This window comes from Hibiscus syriacus, unplaced genomic scaffold, assembly GCF_006381635.1.
Source record: "Hibiscus syriacus cultivar Baekdansim isolate YM2019G1 unplaced genomic scaffold, ASM638163v2 tig00110151_pilon, whole genome shotgun sequence".
Taxonomy (NCBI): Eukaryota; Viridiplantae; Streptophyta; class Magnoliopsida; order Malvales; family Malvaceae; genus Hibiscus; species Hibiscus syriacus.
This window is the reverse complement of record NW_024062603.1, coordinates 907,654-926,905: the sequence shown is the minus strand read 5'-3', so window position 1 is coordinate 926,905 and position 19,252 is coordinate 907,654.

The window sequence follows — 19,252 nt, the reverse complement described above, 5'->3', positions numbered from 1 at the left end:
AATTACAAATTCACCTTAATTTAATTTTTGATCCTTTGTGTGTTTAGAATAACTTCATGTTTATAATTTGATTAATCACTAAATAGTTGAACTAATTTGTTTGCTAATGATTTCATATTAAATAGTGTTAAAAGTGAGAACTTTATTTTATGATTGCTTACTTATGTTGTATTTTTGGTTTCCTCACACATTGCACAACTGCATTTTTATGTCATTGAGCTAAAACCCCACTCTGTCCCATTTAAACGAGAGATAAGTTACTCCCTTGTTATGGCTTTCACCATCACATGGGATAGCATATCACTCCCAAGGAACACACTTTATGGTCCTCGTGATGGTAATCACCTTCGTATTTACATTAAAGAAGTGTAACCCCTCAAATTTAACTCGATCTGAATAAGACTATGTGGGCAAGGGTTGAGGGTTTGGTAGCCCAAGGGGGCACTGATAAGGACAATATGAGAAACTCTTACTCTAGAGATGAATAAAGCATATAATGAGCCCGAGACTTAATTAGAGCTTGACCTAACCTTAGAAATCTCGTGAGGAGAGTACATAAGGAAAAATTTTACTTTCTGAATAAATACTAGAGAAATAGAAACAATGTAGTTAGGTTTATTTTTCTGAAAAGCTTGAGAACTAGATAGCATGAGGCTAGGATTTATCTATTTGAACAAAGCATGGGGGTAAAAATCATGTTATGGTAGGATCTATTAAACTATGTATAAGTAGTCAGCCTGTAAGGATAGGTTTTATTTGCTAATTATAATTCTTACTATCTTGTTATTTATCTTATGAATACTAACCCTTTTTTTTGTTTATTTTATTTTATTTTGATGTTATTTTCTTGTATTTGCATCTTCATGTCATCCGAAGGCATTAATTCACAAGTGATTAACTAAATAGAAGTTTGTTCGTAATGAGACAAGAAATTCTTAGCCATGTAGTCAAAACCAAGAGATCCAGGGATGTTCTAATGATCCAGGAAGAAAGACAATCGATGAATGAAGATATTTGAATTCGATTGAAGACTTTTATCAAACGCATAAAGGCCAAGATTCTTTCTCAAGAGATAAAAAATGCTTTCTAAAAGACAGATGCTATCAGATCAAAGACAAAGATACTTTTCATAAAGACATGAAGACCACGTCCCCTTTGAAATTTCATAGAGGTGGAAATTATACGATTCAACGACAAGCAATTTAAGGACACTGAACCTCATCAAATATGATTATGTATAACAACGACTCTGATTACAATGTAAATACTATAAAGAATGTGGTTCGAGGGAATAAAGAAATGAAGAGTAAAAATTTTATTTTGACTACCTGGTGTAATGAAACCTTGTTGTATAATGAAAGTTTTTTTATGGCGGTCACTTTTGGAATTAGAACCTTTTACATTTGCATCATGCATTATGCATTCATATTTTCTACCTAGTGTAATGAAACCTTATTGTCTAATGAAAGTTTTTTTATGGAGGTCACTTTTAGAATTAGCACCTTTTACATTTGTATCATGAATTTTGCATTCGTATTTTCTTTGCAATTATTTAAGTATTTTGCATACATTTAACCATTTGAAGATGAGATTAATTGGTGGAGGATTCTATGAAAGAGATCCTAAAAGTAAGTGAAAGTCACTTTTATAACACCTCAAGAATGACGAAAACCATGGAGAAAAAGTTAGTTGGTTTTTGAGAAAATTATAAAGATCACATGGCCAAGGTTCAACAAGAAATAATTGATAGATTCATAAAGTCCCAAAATTAGATGATGGAAAAATTGACTCAATTAATTGGAGTAAGGAATGTTGACCCCATTGTCAATTTAACAGTTAGAATCATGTCTGCATATCAATAGCCAATTTGACTTGCTAAAATATACAAATTCATCAGGTTAATTCCACTACTCATGCCCCCATGAGGTTAAATCATGCCAAGAATAATTCTCCCATCTATGGAAGGACTGTAGTTGAAATGTCTGGATAAGAACACTTGAAGAAATGGAGGAAATGATTCAAGTATTGAAACGAGCTAATAGTTTTCTTAAGATAGATGCAAAGGATCTAAGTTTAGTCCTTGACCTAGTGCTCTCATCTAAGTTCAAGGTGTCTATTTTTGAGAAGTATAGTGGAATCAGTTGTCCTCTCGATCATCTCATGATGTTCTACTGAATTATGTTTGGTTATACTGACAATGAACAAAGGTTGTTTCATTATTTTCAAGATAACTTGATTGGGTCCGATTCCAAATGGTACAATCAATTAAGCCAAACTCATATCAAAGCATGCAATGATTTAGCCTAGTCTTTCTCAAAGAAATACAAACATGTGAAGAATACAAGATCTATTTGGTTAATATTGCAAAACATGGAGAAAAAGTCCAATCAAAGGCTCCCATCAATATGTTCAAAGATGGAGGAAACAACAGTGCAGGTTCACCCTCCCTTAACTGAAGAAGAAATGGCAATGCTCTTTCTGAATACCTTGAGAACTCATTTCATAGGATATTTTATAGAAAATACTTTCAATAGATTTGATGAGCTAGTTACATCTGGAGAGATAAGTGAAATGGCTAACTAGAATTATAGAATAGGGAGCACTAGAAGAACCATGGACGAGGAAAATATTGAAATCAATATGGTGGTATCTCGCTCAATTGGTTATTAGACCAAATATCAAAGAGTTGTCCAAGAAAAAAACTTCTATTGATCAGATTCGAATAACATATAAGGAATTATTCCCAATCCTAGCTGAGAATAACCTTGTGACTCTAGTCGGTCCAAGACAAAAGAACCATATTTCCTAATGGCTATGATGTTAACGAGTGTATACCTACCACATAGAGTGCTTGGGACACACTACAGAGGAGTGTGGGAAATTGAAGCGAAAGGTCCAAGATTTGATTGACTTAGGGTCATAAACCTTTAATGAGTAATGGTGCATTCTAATATGAATTGAGAAGAAGCCATTTCATTCACCATCAAGCATAGACGTACTTTCCATGAAACATATTGTTTTATTTGAATTTTTTTCTCCCTTTCTCGGTATTCTTATATGTTTCAAATATGTTTAAACGAAATATGCTACCTTCTAAGGTTTTGAGTAAAACAAATTTCTTTTTGAAGTTGAATGAATATAATAAAATGTTCTTATAGTTGTTGACAAGTGAAAAAATTGAACCCTTATAAAACAATAACCTGATCATGCCTCAGAGATTACACCCAAATAGTCCATACATTTCCTTACAGAACTGAAGATACCCTCTTCCTCACACGACAAACAATACAAGGATAACAAATTGAGGATATATAGGAGCTAACAAAATGAACCAACTTTTATGTATGAAGTTAAAAAACATATTAGACCATAATTCTATTGAGGACATTCAATAATGATCATAATCATCACAAATGGAATGGTGGAGTAGATGAATTTAGGTTAAGTCAGCTTCTTGGGAATTAAAATCTAAAGTTAAAGGTTTTTTACTTCCAACGACACCAAGACTATAGCAGTTTATTCTCGATGAGCTTAAGAAATTGAACCCGTATACCCAAGAAGTTAATAAAGTATTATCATGAGGTAAATACAATAATGTTGATATATTTCGCTAAAGCAATTCATTATAGTGGTAACACAAAATCACTGGCTTTATGAATAGGTTACTTTCAAAACATGACATTGATCAAATACATGGTAATTCAGTGTTTGCTCCACTATAGTTGTCAAGTAAAAGACTTTGCAATGAGATGAATCCTTCAGCTATGCCTGAATAAGAGAAAAAGTTTAAAGTTGATAAATTTCAATGAATAAAGGCAATAATGCATAAGGTTCGAGTCAATAATGAGTTTTGGTGAAAATACACTAAAGGTGATGAGAAACACATGTTATAGTCAACCTCACACAAGCACCCATAAATTTTGTTTTTAGACCGATATTTCTACACTACCTCTGCTAAAGGAGTCTATAAAGCTTGAACAAATGGAAGATTTTAGAGAACTGAAATGGAAGTGTTTTAAAAGGTCTAGCAATTGAATATACTGGTTGTTTCATTTTGTCTGCATCCAGTTGAAATGCTACGTTGGGATAGAGGACTATGTCATGATATTTGCAAATATCGATAAAAGAATGGTATCTTGATGATTGAAATGTTAGAAAAGAAAAAGGATAACCCATTGGTCTTAAAACTTGTCAAACGGCTATAATTTTTCAATAAGATAGTGAAATTTTTATTTACTTGATATTCATTGAATTACTGATTTGTTCTAATTGTAATCCTGAAGCAAGGGAACAATTTTGTATTCTAAAATTCTTTCATTCTTTTGAATTTTTAAAATGGTAGAAAGGAGAAAAACATTTTCTAACTGGACAGTCTCGAGAAAAATGAATGGGGTCATTGAAGAAGTGAGACAACAAATAAAAGTCAGAGCAAGAAGTGATGTAGGGGTACTACATTTGATTGTAGATCTAGGAAGGGAGTAAACAACCTGTAAGTAAGTGAAGGCTTCAAAAGAGATGGCTTTGACATTTGATGCTATGGTAAAAAAATTGGGCTTGTGAATAAAATAGAACGACATCAATAAAGTTAAGTGGTTGGTTTTGAATGATGATGGGTGTGGTGTAGGCTTATAAAAGAGATGAATGGTTTGGTTAAGGTAGTAACTTAAAGAAGTCTCAAAGAAGAACCTATGTTAAAGAATATAGACCCGAACTTTATATGTTTCTTTAAGGGGTGGTATATACGGACTTAGACCAACTATCTATAATTAAGATAGGAACCATAAGTATCGATATAATGAAAGGGGATTGACGCCACAAGTATTTCTAGTTGATAAGTCAATAAAGTCACAAAAGAACTAATGAAGATAAATATTCTTAGAAGTATGTTAATGGTTAAAGGATGATGTTATAAATAAAATGATGTAGTCTATTTATAGGAAATGAAAGGGGAGGGTCGAATGGTTACAAGAGGTTTCTACCAGCCCTGTTTTACTTCAAAGATAAATACTTTTCTATATTACCAAGGGATAAAAAGATATGATGGTTTGGCTAGGATGAGGGGTGGTGTTCCTTGGCCGAATAGTACTTGAATCCTTTTATCTTTGTACGCCTTAGTCGTGTGGTTACTCCTTTTTATTTGAATTTGGGCGCCTAAAGAGTAACATGGTAAGCCTTTGTGTATACTTGCACATGAATGCTCATTTGATGTCACATGCCTTACATGCCTTAGATAAGGTTCGACCATGATTCTCCCTTAGTGCTTAGGTGACTTAGGTAAGTGTCAAGTAGCTAGCAAGGTTAGTATTAGAAAGGTAGGCTCAAGTTATCTAGCAAGTGTCACTCCAGCTACTCAACTACCTTCTCATCTACCCTCTAGTTACTTCTAGTCCTCAACTTAACTAGCTAATCTTCAACTGCTCTTCAACTACCTTCATTTGATATTCAGCTCATTTTCTAGCCTTAAGCTTATATCCTCATGCTTTGAGCTCTTGTTAGCTTGATGAGCTTCCTTATCCTTGCTTTAAGCTAGTTATGAGATGCCATGCTTTGAGTTTCATACTCTCGAGCTACCCTAAGGTTCCTTGCTATTGTGTGCACCTATGAAAATTAAGAAAACAATCAAATTAGACTTGTGTGAGCTAGAAAAGATAAATACGCATGTTGCCTCCTATGACATATAAATGAGCTATTATTGAATGCATGAGCTAACCTAAGCAAAACATAAACTAAGTACAAAGATGTGGGGATACTATCATGCTATATAACTTAATGAATAAGCATAATATGCTGACTAAGATACATAATCAACAATCTAAACATAAGAGGCATAATATAGAGTATTATAGCATAACAAATGATATGATAATGCATATAAAGTGTGTATGACATAATATGACTAAGTATGAAATAAGAAAAGTGAAGGTGAAAAAAATGTGTAGAAACTCCCTTGACTTCTATCATTCTGAAACAAGATGAAAGTATGAAGAATATGAGCAAGTGCTCGAATATGATTGTATCAAGAAGAATATGCTATGCAGTAACAATGAAGGCATCCTATAATCTGTAAACAATAAAGTTTGAAAGATCTAAAGATTCAAAGATAAAAATCCTCACACTTTTTGGACATTATCAACGTCAATAATCAATTAGGAAGTAGAAGATAGCCTTAGTAAGAATGGGAATGATTTATTTTGATATTTTCTGATACCTCAACTCGTAGCAAGGATCCAAGGCATTTTTGTTAGAAGTTTCGTCTATATAATTATAACACCTTATAAAAAGAATCCCTCAAGCTGTTAGATTGTAATAAGAAGTAAGAAAACATCTAATCATACCTTGTTGACCGAAGTTAAGAATTTAGGTTATTGGTAAATGACATAAGGATTAGGCCATTCGAAGTAGATATCTTCTGGCACTTAAATAAAAATAAGCCATGAAAAATACCCATATTGGGGCATTATCAAAAACATAGATCATGTTAAGATAACTAGATTCAGCTCAAGAAAACATTAGGAAATAACATTGTCGCTTGGAATGTTAGAGAAGAAAAATGATGGCAAGCAGAATTAATTTTGAAAATAAAACCATCCATATATCAATTGGTTGTAGAGTTTTGAAAAAGCAACTCTGGTAGAGATTTGAGTTAAAGATAGAAAGGGTGCCAAGAATATATATTTGACCGTAGTATGAATCTCAGTCAGGTGCTCATCAAAAGAGGAATCAATTATACTAAGATTCTAAAAAAGAGGAAACAGAAAGAGAGGATGTAACGACACCAAATAATCAGATCGTTCTCCATAAAATGTAATCTTGAATTGACAAGTTGCTACTGATATCGAGAAGGCTTTGGACAAGGGTATCTCCTGCCTGATAACACAAAATCGAAAACTAAGGGAAAGTAATTAACATTAGGGCAAATTTTGTTATGCACAAGAGGTGTGAACTGAGAATTGAGAAGATGCACTATAGTGTGAAAAAAGAACATTCAACCAAGACAAGAACAAGGACTTACTAAGCGTCCATTTCAGGCCACCGAATACGAAAGCATACATCAGTTTCATTTTACATGAATTTGCATATAAACATTAAATTAAAGCATGAAAAAAAAGGTTTGTTTTTCCTCTCTTGAGGATGTATTTAAAATCTATTAAGACACTAATTTTTTCTTTCTTACGATTGTTCCACAAAGGATCTCATTCTTGATTTTCTTAAGACTTGTTTCCTAGAAAAATCGATTTAGTCTTCCTTAAGACTTTTTCCCTAGAGACCTCAGTCTGGTCTTCCATAAGACTATTTCGCTGGAAACATCAATTTTGTGTTAGAGTATACCCAGAGTCAAATCATTTGATGATTGTATTAACATATTTTCTTTACCATATTTATTAAATAAAGGTATTATCGTTATTTTATTTTATTATATTTTTATATATTAAATAAACTAAAAGACAATAATGTCCATATAATAAATTGAAAGATCATTATTCAAGTATTATTATGGGTATGGACAATAAAATATGTTTAAGGCTAATATGTTATTGATGACAATGAGAATCGATGCATGAATATGTTGTTAGAGAACAATATATTGGATTGAGTCGTGATGAGCATGTGTCTTGGATTATTATTTGACAGCCACTATATTGCTCATAGTGATGACTATATGTTTGATCCTCTTACTTGAGATCATTATTATCTCAACATATATTGTTATATGTTTTGATACAGTTAAACATGCTCCGTAACTAGTTGCACTATTAAGATTGATATTGAGCATATAATAGTACATATAGTAAGGTATAAATGATTAAGATAGAACGTGTTCTTCATGTATAATAGGAAATATATCACATGCCACTTGATTAAGTGAGACTAGAAATGCATGGTCATGCTTGAATTGGTTGATATAAGATATCATAACTTGTTTATTTATTTTAGTCTACTCTAGATATCAAGAAATAATAGATGAGCTATACAAGGGTGACTATACCTAGATTTGTGCCTATTATAGATATAAAGGACAAAAGGATATAATACATAAAAGAGATAGTAACAGAGGTGTTATGTCGAATTATGAGTTCTTGTAACTTAGATGAAAATGATATAATACTAGATAACACTCATTGTTTGTAATATTAGAATGGTTCTAATAATTCACTACTTATGTTAGAAGAACCTATAAGGTCACACCTTAGAGTTGTAATGAGCAAATATAAACGACTTATGATTGTGCAATTCTATTGTATATGAATGAGAAATATTTATAATTAAAGTTAATATATATATTTGATGTATATGTGATTTTAGTTATCCTGAATATAAATCTGAATATTAAAGGAAATATAATTATGATTATATTTCTTTTAATAAATATAAAATTTAGAACAATAATTTAAAATGAAAAATCCCTAAGGGTTAGAATGTTTTTGTCGTATAAATAGATTATAATGGTCTAACATTTGTTATAATCTTTAGACATTTTTTTAAAAAACAGTTTTGGGAAAAAGAAAAAACTGCTCTCAACTAGGTGAACTAAATAGAGTCCAATACATAAAAAATAAATAAATAGACCTACCATGAAAGCTTTAAATGAACTAGCTTTATTAGATGAACTAGCATACTTAAATAAACTAACATGCTTAAATAAACTACATGCTTTAATGAACCACAAGTTTAAATGAACTATCATGCATATTTATTCAAGTGAATGAAAAAACTAGAGTGCATAATGAAATGAACTACCATGTATATTTATTCAAGTGCATTTAAATGAACTAATATGCATAATTAATCATGCAAACTAATAAATACTCATGCAAATTCATGCACAAGTAAAATATGGAATAAGTAAGAACTCCCTTAGAATTAGCCTTGAATATCTTCGATGATAGTGGAGGTTCTTCCTTTAGGTTGAAATCCACCTTCATTGATTTGAACTTGCTTTTCTCAACTAGGATTAAACTAGGATGAGTTGCTTGAGATTTCTTAGAGGCTATCGATTTGCCTCTATCAAATGGTCTTGACAAGGCTAACGACAACATAAAAGGTTCGTAGTCATGCTCACATCATTACAGGTACATATTACAAGGCCCAAATGGTACAAGAAAACCCAACATGCCCAAACTGTCTCAACAATTATAACCAACCCATACGTAGTTCTAAACCAGATTTGGGTATGTTGATGCCAGTCTGCCATTAGTCATGATGGCCATCTGATCATATGGAATCCAATGGAAAAGATGGGAAGCACCACTTTGATGATTAGAGTCTTGGAGTCCTATGCCACCCACACAGTCGATGGATGACAGTTAGATCCAGCTTTGAAATCTAACCATCCAGATTTCGCCAAGAACACTGATGATGCGTATGGGACTCACACAATACAATTAATCTTCTCTATCATTCGTTTTACTAATATATATCGTATCATCGTCATCAATGCTTCCAGACCAGAGGCCATGTCTGCATCAATGAGCATTCCCTCGCTCACCCTCCCCTGCCAATGGTGCCAAAGCGCCTGCAAGATAAACTGTCTGCGAGGAATGAAATCCTCTACCATGGTAGATTCCTTTCCTTTTTATATTTATAGTGTAACAAAAACAAAAAGGAAAGGGAAAAAGAAGTCATTTTTTAGTCGACATAATCTTTAAATAAATAAAGAGTTTGGAGAGCGGAGAATAAACTTTCGAAAGAGAATAGAAAGAGGAAAAGTGAAATAAAATTTCACTATAGTTTTCTTCACGCGAGGGATGCAACCGGACATTCTTGTTCTTCAAAGGTACCATTTTTATCACACTTTGCGCTTGCATACATCGTTTTGGGTGGTCACCTAAGCCTTTCTTCCTTTGAAATCCGATGAAATGGGGGCGTTTTAGTGAGTCATTTTAGATTCGAAGCCTCCTCGAGGGTTGAGTTTTTTTAGTTTAGTTATCTTAAAACAAAAAAGAAAAAAGAGTGAATCGGTGGAAAATTCAGATGACTGGAGAAGCATATCTCGAAAGTAAAATCCTAGATCTAATCCTTTCTCGAGGGATTTTAATGAAACTTTTTGTGGATTTGTGTTAGGGAGATGAAAAGGATAGAAAAGCAGTCATTTATGTTCGTTCTCGTGGCCGAAGACGGCTATCAATGCCTTTCTCATGGCCGTCGTATGGAAGCGAAGAACACATGAAGAACATAAAGAATTTTTTAGAGAGTTTTATAAAATGGGTTTGAATCAAAAAATTTTGAAGGGTTTAAAATGAAATGTGTTTCTGAAGTAGGCTTTATAGTCTCTTAAAAATAGCCATTAAGGGTCTGTGTTTTTTAATGGCCAGGGGTAAATCGCTTCTGCGATCCCACTTATTTTGTCACCATTACATTTTTTTCTTTCTTTTTCTTTTCTCTTCTTTGATCTTTGACTTATATTTTTTGGTTATTTTATTTTAGTCCTAGTCGAGACTATGATATTTAATTGGTAAAATTCACCTGAGTCCTTAGTCTATTCCTTTAACTTCAATCTTGCTCTCCACTTTATTTTTCAATCAATTTAGTCATTGTCTATTTCTATTTCGTTTATTTAACTGCCTAACTCCTACATTTATGTCCATTTCTCTTTAGCATTTTATTTGCTTGCCCTTTAATTTACCATTCGCTTTCTTGCACTTTTCAGTATTCATTTAATTTAATCTTTAGTCTTGGTAAATTTGTGTGTAGATTATTAAATTTGTTTCCTGTATTTGTCGATTAGTATTTTATACTGTCGATTTATTATCCCGTGATATTTGCACTAAATTTAAGGCGGTTAAATATTAAGATGGCCTGTTGACTGTTTTTTTTTCCATTGACCGTTTTGTTGCATTTATTTTGCACATATATGTTACTCGATGCTAGGGGTATATAGGCTCATATTTTATATTTATGTTTGTGCTATGTGTATATGCGTGCTTATATTTGTATCCTACACGTGTACTTTACAAAATATATATTACATTTTATGCTATCTGTTTTCTACGACAATGTACATATTTTTATATACTGGCGTATTGATGACTTGGTGTTTTAAAGTTATTAGTTAAGGGTTTTAATGCGTAGGTATTAAGGCACATTTTTTCAATATATTTGTCTACATAAATTCAAGGTACTGATATTAAATATATATATATATATGGTATGTATGATATCCTCATAAGCATCATTCGATTTGATCGAATAATTAGACGAAGGATAATATCCTTTCATTTTAGAATTCCCATAAAGTGATTGTCTTAGTATAAGAAAGTCATTTCCAATGATTTTAAGGTGGAGGAATATCCTACCAAGTGAAACCCTTAAAATTTGGTATCAAGGGGAAAATAGAATGTACATCTATTTAAATTCATCGAGAAAAGACTGTTAGAACGTATAAAAGTTATAATCTCGATGTCTCTAAATAATCGAATGTCCTTATTTTTGTAAAGGATTGGTAATATATAATTTATTTATTTTAATAACTTTATTTTATTGTATACTTTTGAAATATTTATTAAAAACAAATTCATGAATGGAATGTGTTTTAAATTTGAGGACTAATTTGTATGTGTTTTAGAAATGGATGTTAAATTAAATTATATTCGAAATTGTAAGTTTCATTGTGAAAACAACTAATCAATTGACTGGGTATCGATTTAGGATGTTGTCGTGGTGCTAACCCTTTCTCATGCGTAATCGACTTGCACACTCAATTTTTGGTAAGCAGATTTTAAAACATTGTTTTAATATAATTAAAATCAGATTTTATTATAATGAAAAATTGTTTTGAGTAACTAATCACACCCTAATTAAAGATTTTGTCAACTCAACGAAACTTTTTTTACTGTTTTAAATTAGAATCTCTATCAATCGAGGCAACCATTTTTAAAACTCCCAATTCTATTTATTTTTAAGAACGCCCGACAACGTCTTTCGATACAGGCGTATAGGCCTAATGATGTAGGCTGGTCTACACGCTTTGGTGGAAGAGTGTAGATAACCTTATTGTGTCCCGATCTAGGATTGACAAGCAATGATGTCCTTGAATTATAAACTTGGACTGCAATAAAGATAAGAAAGAAATACGATTAATATTTGAATAAAACAAATGGAATAATAAGATAAATGATAAAATGAGAGAATAGGGATAGAGATGGATACGAAATTGATGGTCTTGATGGATGAAGTTTATGTTGTTGATGATGAAATGGAGATGGTGGTGTTGTTGTATCTCAAGCACGTCAAAGAGGAAACAATGCTAGGAAGCACAATCCCGATCTTCACAAACTTGCTTGAGGGCTAGTAGAAGTATCTTCAACCCACTAGATATCAATCTAGGAATTTAAGAATCAAAATGGAAGGAATGACGCCACAAGTATATGAATTATACTTGCTTAATCGATAAAGTTCACAAAGATCGTTGAAGAGAAAATAACTCAAAAGAGTATGTTTTATATATGAGATAAGATGAGTACAAATGAAGGTAAGCCTCTCTATTTATAGGGAATGAGAGGGCTTGGCCGAATGGTTTATAGGGATTCGGCTAGGTACATGCCTCTATAGAAGTACATAATAATTCAAGATGAAAGGATAAGTCCCTTGTCTTGGTGTTGGTTCGGCTAACCCTATGAAGGGGCTTAATGTTTCGGCCAAAGGGTGGGGAGACATCTCCCTTGGCAGAATGGTGCATGCTTGTTCATCTTCGCGCCAATTTCCACTCCTTGGCTGAATGATGATGTGCCTCCTCTGTTTGGTGCCAAATGCTATCATGTGCACGGCATATGTTATTGTCGAATAGGTATGGAGCTCTATCTCATGTTCCTTGATTATGTAGGGCTCTGATGGTTGCGTTCTCTTCACCTACGTGCTCATAAATGAAAGGGCATCTTCATGGGCAGAATTATTCATGAAAGGTCACAATGTTTGGAAATGGTAACCTTTCATGTTTGAGCTAGTTTGGAGGTGAATGAGCTGGAGGTGAGCTGGAAAAGGTACGATTTCACAAACTTTGACTTAGGAATTATTTGAAGTGTCCTAAGTGGTGATGATGATGGCGTAACTCCCCAGCTGAAATGAGGTCATCTTGTAGCTCAAATATTCAGCTCAATCCAGCTATGAGCTCACGGGTCTCCGGATGACTTTTCACCAATTTCTCTTTATGCTCTCCTAAATGTCCCTATGTGAGTTTCCTTGATGTTACATGCTTCATTTAGCTCCAATGTAGCTCCCAAGTGCTAGTTGAATATGCCTACATTCATAACATAAGAAAATAAACTAAGTATATAAGCTTATATAAGGTGTATAATATAAGAATGTAAACTATAGGTTATTTAATATTCAATATGTAACATATTAAACAACCTATTGCCCATTGGTTCTTTCTCATTAAAGGATTTAAAGGAGAAAGATTTGAAACATTAAAAGTTGCACTCGCATTGTATTCACCAGGTAGATCTAATTTGTATGCATTATCATTGATCTTCTTGATGATTTGGAACGGTCCATCTCCTCTTGGTAACAACTTGGATTTCCTTTAGGAAGGAAAACGTTCTTTTCTAAAATAAACCCACACCCAATCACAACAACAAGAATAACAAAACCCTATTCCCATATACAATGGTGTAAGGGGGAGGTATGGTAGTAGGCTGCCCCCAACGCCAGGTTGAACAGTTTTCATATACAATCTTTTATGCGCGTCTGTAATGGGAAGTAATCCCTACAAATAAATCCATATGTAAAAATCTCTGCATATAGACAGAAACGTAAGGCCTGGATAAATTTAAATGGGTAAACATGAAGAGAAGGATACATAGGAGTCAACGATAGCAAGCTACGAGAAGGAATAAAGTTAATTGGGTTAAAACTTAAACTAAGGCAACACTACTCCGCTACCCTAGTTCTAGGCCTTCATAAATTCCAATGACAGAAACGTATAAAAAGTAGAAGTCATGGAAAATACTATAAAGGCATAAAAGAAGACAGAGATGATACACCCTATGGATGTGACCCTCACTACTTGGTTACCCTGGTCTTAAGTCTCCATACTTTCCTATCAAAGGTCATGTCCTCGATAAGGGATAAATCCTTCAAATCAGATCTCAAGCAGTTTTCCCACTTCCGCCTTGGTCATCCTCTCCTTTTAGCACCGTTGACTGAAATAGACTCTACCCACCTAACCACATCCGACGGTTGTCTCCTAAGGACATGTCCAAACCACCGTAGACTTCCCTCCCTCATTTTTTCGGATATATCACCACCCCCAAGGACATCCTAATAGCAGAGTTTGGTGTCATGTCCCATAGAGTCCTACCACATGCCCATCGAAGCATTCTCATTTCTGTGGCCTCCATCCTCTTTACGTGATCCTTCTTAATTGCCCAACATTCTGATCCATACAGCAGCGCTGGTCTTATTGCCATTCTATAAAATTTTCCATTAAGTTCTAAAGGCACATTCTTCTGACATAAAACTCCAGTAGCAGCCCTCCACTTTAGCCATCCCGTCTTTATACAGTCTGTAATGTCATCATCCACACCCCCTTCTTTATGTATCATATACCCTAGGTACTTGAAACAATCCTTTGAGGGGAGAACGTGTCTTTCTATGTATACTTCTACATCTTCTTCATTTTGGTTCCCACTGAAGTTTGAACATAAATACTCTGTCTTTTCAATATTGATCCTTAGACCTTTTTCTTCCAATCACCTTTCTCTAATTTTAGTTGCTTGTGTCCCTTATTTGCATGTTGTTCATATTGCTTTGTCTATTTTTCTATATTGTCTCGAACTTGCTGATGAAGTTTCTTAACGAACTCAGCCTTGTTCTTTCAATTTGTTGACCATGTGTTCCTGAGGCAAAGGAAGAAGATCTAGAGGTGTTAAGGGGTTAAATCCATACACTACCTCAAATGGTGAAATCTTAGTTGTTGAATGGACTGCCCGATTATATGCAAACTCAATGTGTGGTAAGCATTCCTCCCAAGCTTTGATGTTCTTTTTTATAATAGATCTCAACAATGTTGATAATACTCGATTCACCACTTTAGTTTGTCCATCGGTTTGAAGGTGACATATTGTGGAGAATAGCAACTTTGTCCCAATCTTACTCCATAAGGTCCTTTACAAATGGCTAAGAAATTTGACATCTCTATCAGAGACTATGGTTCTTGGAACGCCATGTAATATCACAATTTCTTTGAAGAACAAGTTAGCCACATGTGTGGCATCGTCAGTCTTGTGGCGTGGTATGAAATGTGCCATCTTGAAAAAACGATCTACTACAACAAATATTGAATCTCTTCCATTATTTGTCCTTGGTAGTCCCATTAGAAATTCCATTGATATGTCAACCCATGGTGCTTGAGGAATGGGTAAAGGCATGTAAAGTCCATGAGGCATAATTTTTTATTTTTCCCTTTTGCAAGTGACACATCTTTCACATACCCTTTCAACATCTCTCTTCATTTGAGGCCAATAGAGGTGTTGTTTCAAAATCTCCAATGTTTTTCTTACTCTAAAATGACCCATGAGACCTCCTTCATGTGTTTCTCGAACAAGCACTTCTCTAAGAGATCCTTAAGGAATGCATAGACGCCTTTCTTTGAATATATACTCTTCGTGCCTATAAAATTTTCATATGGAACTTTTTCACAAGCTTTATACTTTTCTTCAAAGTCATGATCAGTAGCATAACAATCTTTAATATATGAAAAACCAATTAAATTTTAATCAAGAGTATTAAGGAGTACATACCTTCTGGAGAGAGCATCAGCTACAAAGTTTTCTTTACCTTTTTTTGTAATGAATAACGTAAGAAAATGACTCCAAAAAATCCACCCATTTGGCATGACGCTTGTTCAACTTATGTTGGCCTTTGATATGCTTTAAGGCTACATGGTCGATGTGTATGATGAATTCCTTTTGTAGGAGATATTACTGCCAAACTTCAAGTGACCTTATGAGAGAATACATCTCTTTATCATAAGTTGGATAGTTTAGCAAGGCACTATTCAACTTTTCACTAAAATATGCAATTGGTCATCCTTCTTGAGTTAAAACAGCCCCAACTTCGATTCCAGAAGCATCAATTTCCACTTCAAAAGTCTTATAAAGTTAGGTAATGCAAGTAAAGGTGCCTTGGTTAAACATTCTTTCACTTCGTTGAAGACGTCTTCTTGTTCTTTGCCCCATGAAAAATAGAATTCTTTTTAATGATCCCTGTTAAGGGAGCGACAATAGAACAAAAATTAAGCACAAACCTTCTGTAAAAACTTGCAAGACCATGAAAACTTCAGACTTGACTGATTGTAGTAGGCGTAGGACACTCTTAAATGGCTTTGATCTTTTCAAGATCAACTTCAAGTCCCTGTGAACTTACAATAAAGCCTAAGAAGGTTAAAGTGTTAGTGCAAAAGATACATTTCTTCATATTTGCATAAAGCTTTTCCTTTTGAAGGGTTTCAAGAACATACCTCAAGTGTTGCACATGTGATTCCAAGTCATGACTATAAATCATAATATCATCAAAATAAACCACACAAAACTTACCGATGAATGGCTGGAGTACATGATTCATTAACCTCATGAAGGTGCTTGGAGCATTAGTTAAATTGAAAGTCATCACCATCCATTCGTACAATCCTTGCTTTATTTTGAATGCAATCTTCCACTCGTCTCCTTCTCGCATTGTGATTTGATGATATCCACTTTTTAAATCAATTTTAGAGAACATAGTGGTTCCACTCAATTCATCCAACATATCATCAAGTCTTGGTATAGGATGTCGGTACTTGATGGTAATTTGATTGATAGCATGGCAGTCTACACACATTCTCCATGAACCATCCTTTTTGGGAACAAGTAACACCGGAACAACACATGGGCTTAAGCTCTCTCATATGTATCCCTTGTCCATCAATTCTTCAACTTGTCTTTGAAGTTCCTTGGTTTCTTGAGGGTTACTTCTATATGCTAGTCGATTTGGAATGGATGCATTGGATATGAAGTCAATTTTATGTTCGATCCTCTAAGAGGTGGCAATCTAGGAATATCTTCTGGGAATAACTCTTCAAATTCCTGCAATAAAGATGAAATAGAAGAAGGCAAGCCTTTTGGAATGTTAGTCAAAATTAAGTTTTCCTTGTACCAAAGTACAATTAGAGCTTTGTAGGATAACAAATGTTTCCTAATGTCTTTTCCTCCAGCATATATGTTCATCTTCGTTGGTTTCTTCTCCTTGATAGATTTGAAATCTTCAATGCTTTTCTTCAAAGCGTCTTGATCTTCAGACACTTGATTTGGTGAAAGATGAGTCGAAATGAATTTATTTTCATTGTGATAGAAAGAGTATCGGCTTGTGAAACCATCATGGATAGCCTTCTTATCAAATTGACAAGGCTTCCGTAAGAGTATATGGCACACATTCATTGGAATGACATCACAAAGGATTTGGTCTTGGTATTTCCCAATTGAAAAGGAAATGTTGACTTGTTTGGTGACTTTAATTTCTCCCCCATCATTTAGCCATTGTAGCTTGTATGTTGTAGGATTTTAATGGTCTTGAGTCCAAATTTAGTCACCATTAAAGTTCCTACAACATTGGTACAACTCCCTCCATCAATAATCATGAAACAAACTTTCTTGTTTACAAGTCATCTAGTGTGGAAAATGTTCTTTCTTTGGTTATTCTCCATGGATTAAATATTCAAGGCTCTTTTTAATACAAAAAATTGTCCTGAAACTTGAGACATTATTAGTAGATAAATAAAAAAATAAACTTTACCAGCACACTCACAAAACCTCTCAAGTTCACTCCAAAGAAATGATAAGATCACTCCACACAACACTCGTGTTTACTCTTGGGAATATAATTTTGGCTTTTAACAATTCCCCTTCTGATCTCACTCTCTCAATTTGCCTTTTTCCACTCAATTTCTCTTGCAAAGTCTTTTGAAGAACTTACACAAGATTAGAACAAGTTAACTCTTTCCTTGTGTGCGTCAATAGCAAACAAGGTTAGGGTAGAAAGGAATAGAAGAAATGGAAAGCTAGAAGAAAGTATTTAAGGTATTAAAAAGAAGGAAATTGTTGAAGACAAGGAAAATGAATGGATGGAAAAGGAATAGGTGACTTACAATTCAAGAAACAACACTTACTGCAACATTTCTCAAGAAACAATAAGGTTATCTTCTCTTAGTGTAGATATGCCTGTTTGATGTACTTGCAATGGTAGAGCACTTTCCTTGGATTTTCTTTCTTTTTGAATTTCTTCTTTCTCTTTTCTTATTTTTTGAATTTTTTTCTTCTTTTTGTCTTTTCTTTCTTTTTGTACTCCAATTTTGATGTAGGAGTCTTTTTCTTTTGCTTTGCACGCCAATGACACTTTTGTTGTCAATCCAACTATGCTCTGATTACCGCTTGATGTAGGATGATCTACACGCTTTGGTGGAAGAGAGTAGATAGCCTTATTGTGTCCCGATCTAGGATTGACAAGTAATGATGTTCTTGAATTATAAACTTGGGCTGCAAAAAAGATAAGAAAGAAATACAATTAATATTGGAATAAAAAATGAAATAATAAGATAAATGATGAAATGAAAGAATAAGGATAGAGATGGCTACGAAATTGATGGTCTTAATGGATGAAGTTGATGTTGTTGATGATAAAATGGAGATGGTGCTAGTGTTGTATCTCAAGCACGTCAAAGAGGAAATAATGCTAGGAAGCACAATCCCGATCTTCACAAACTTGCTTGAGGGGTGGTAAAAGTGTCTTCAACCCACTAGATATCAATCTAGGAATTTAAGAATCAAAATAGAAGGAATGATGCCACAAGTATATGAATTATACTTGCTTAATCGATAAAGTTCACATAGAACTTTGAAGAGAAATTAACTCACAAGAGTATGTTTTATATATGAGATCATATGAGTACAAATGAAGGCAAGCCTCTGTATTTATAGGGAATGAAAGGGCTTGGGTAAATGGTTACATAGGGATTCAGCTAGGTACATGTCTCTATGGAAGTACATAATGATTCAAGATAAAAGGATAAGTCCCTTGGCTTGGTGTTGGTTTGACTAACCCTTCATGAAGGGGCTTAATGTTTCGGCCAAAGGGTGGGGAGACATCTCTCTTAGCCGAATGGTGCATGCTTGTTCATCTAGGCGCCAATTTCCTCTCCTTGGCCGAATGGTGATGTGCCTCCTCATGTTTGGTGCCAAATGTTCTCATGTGCACGGCATGTGTTGTGGCTGAATAGGTATGG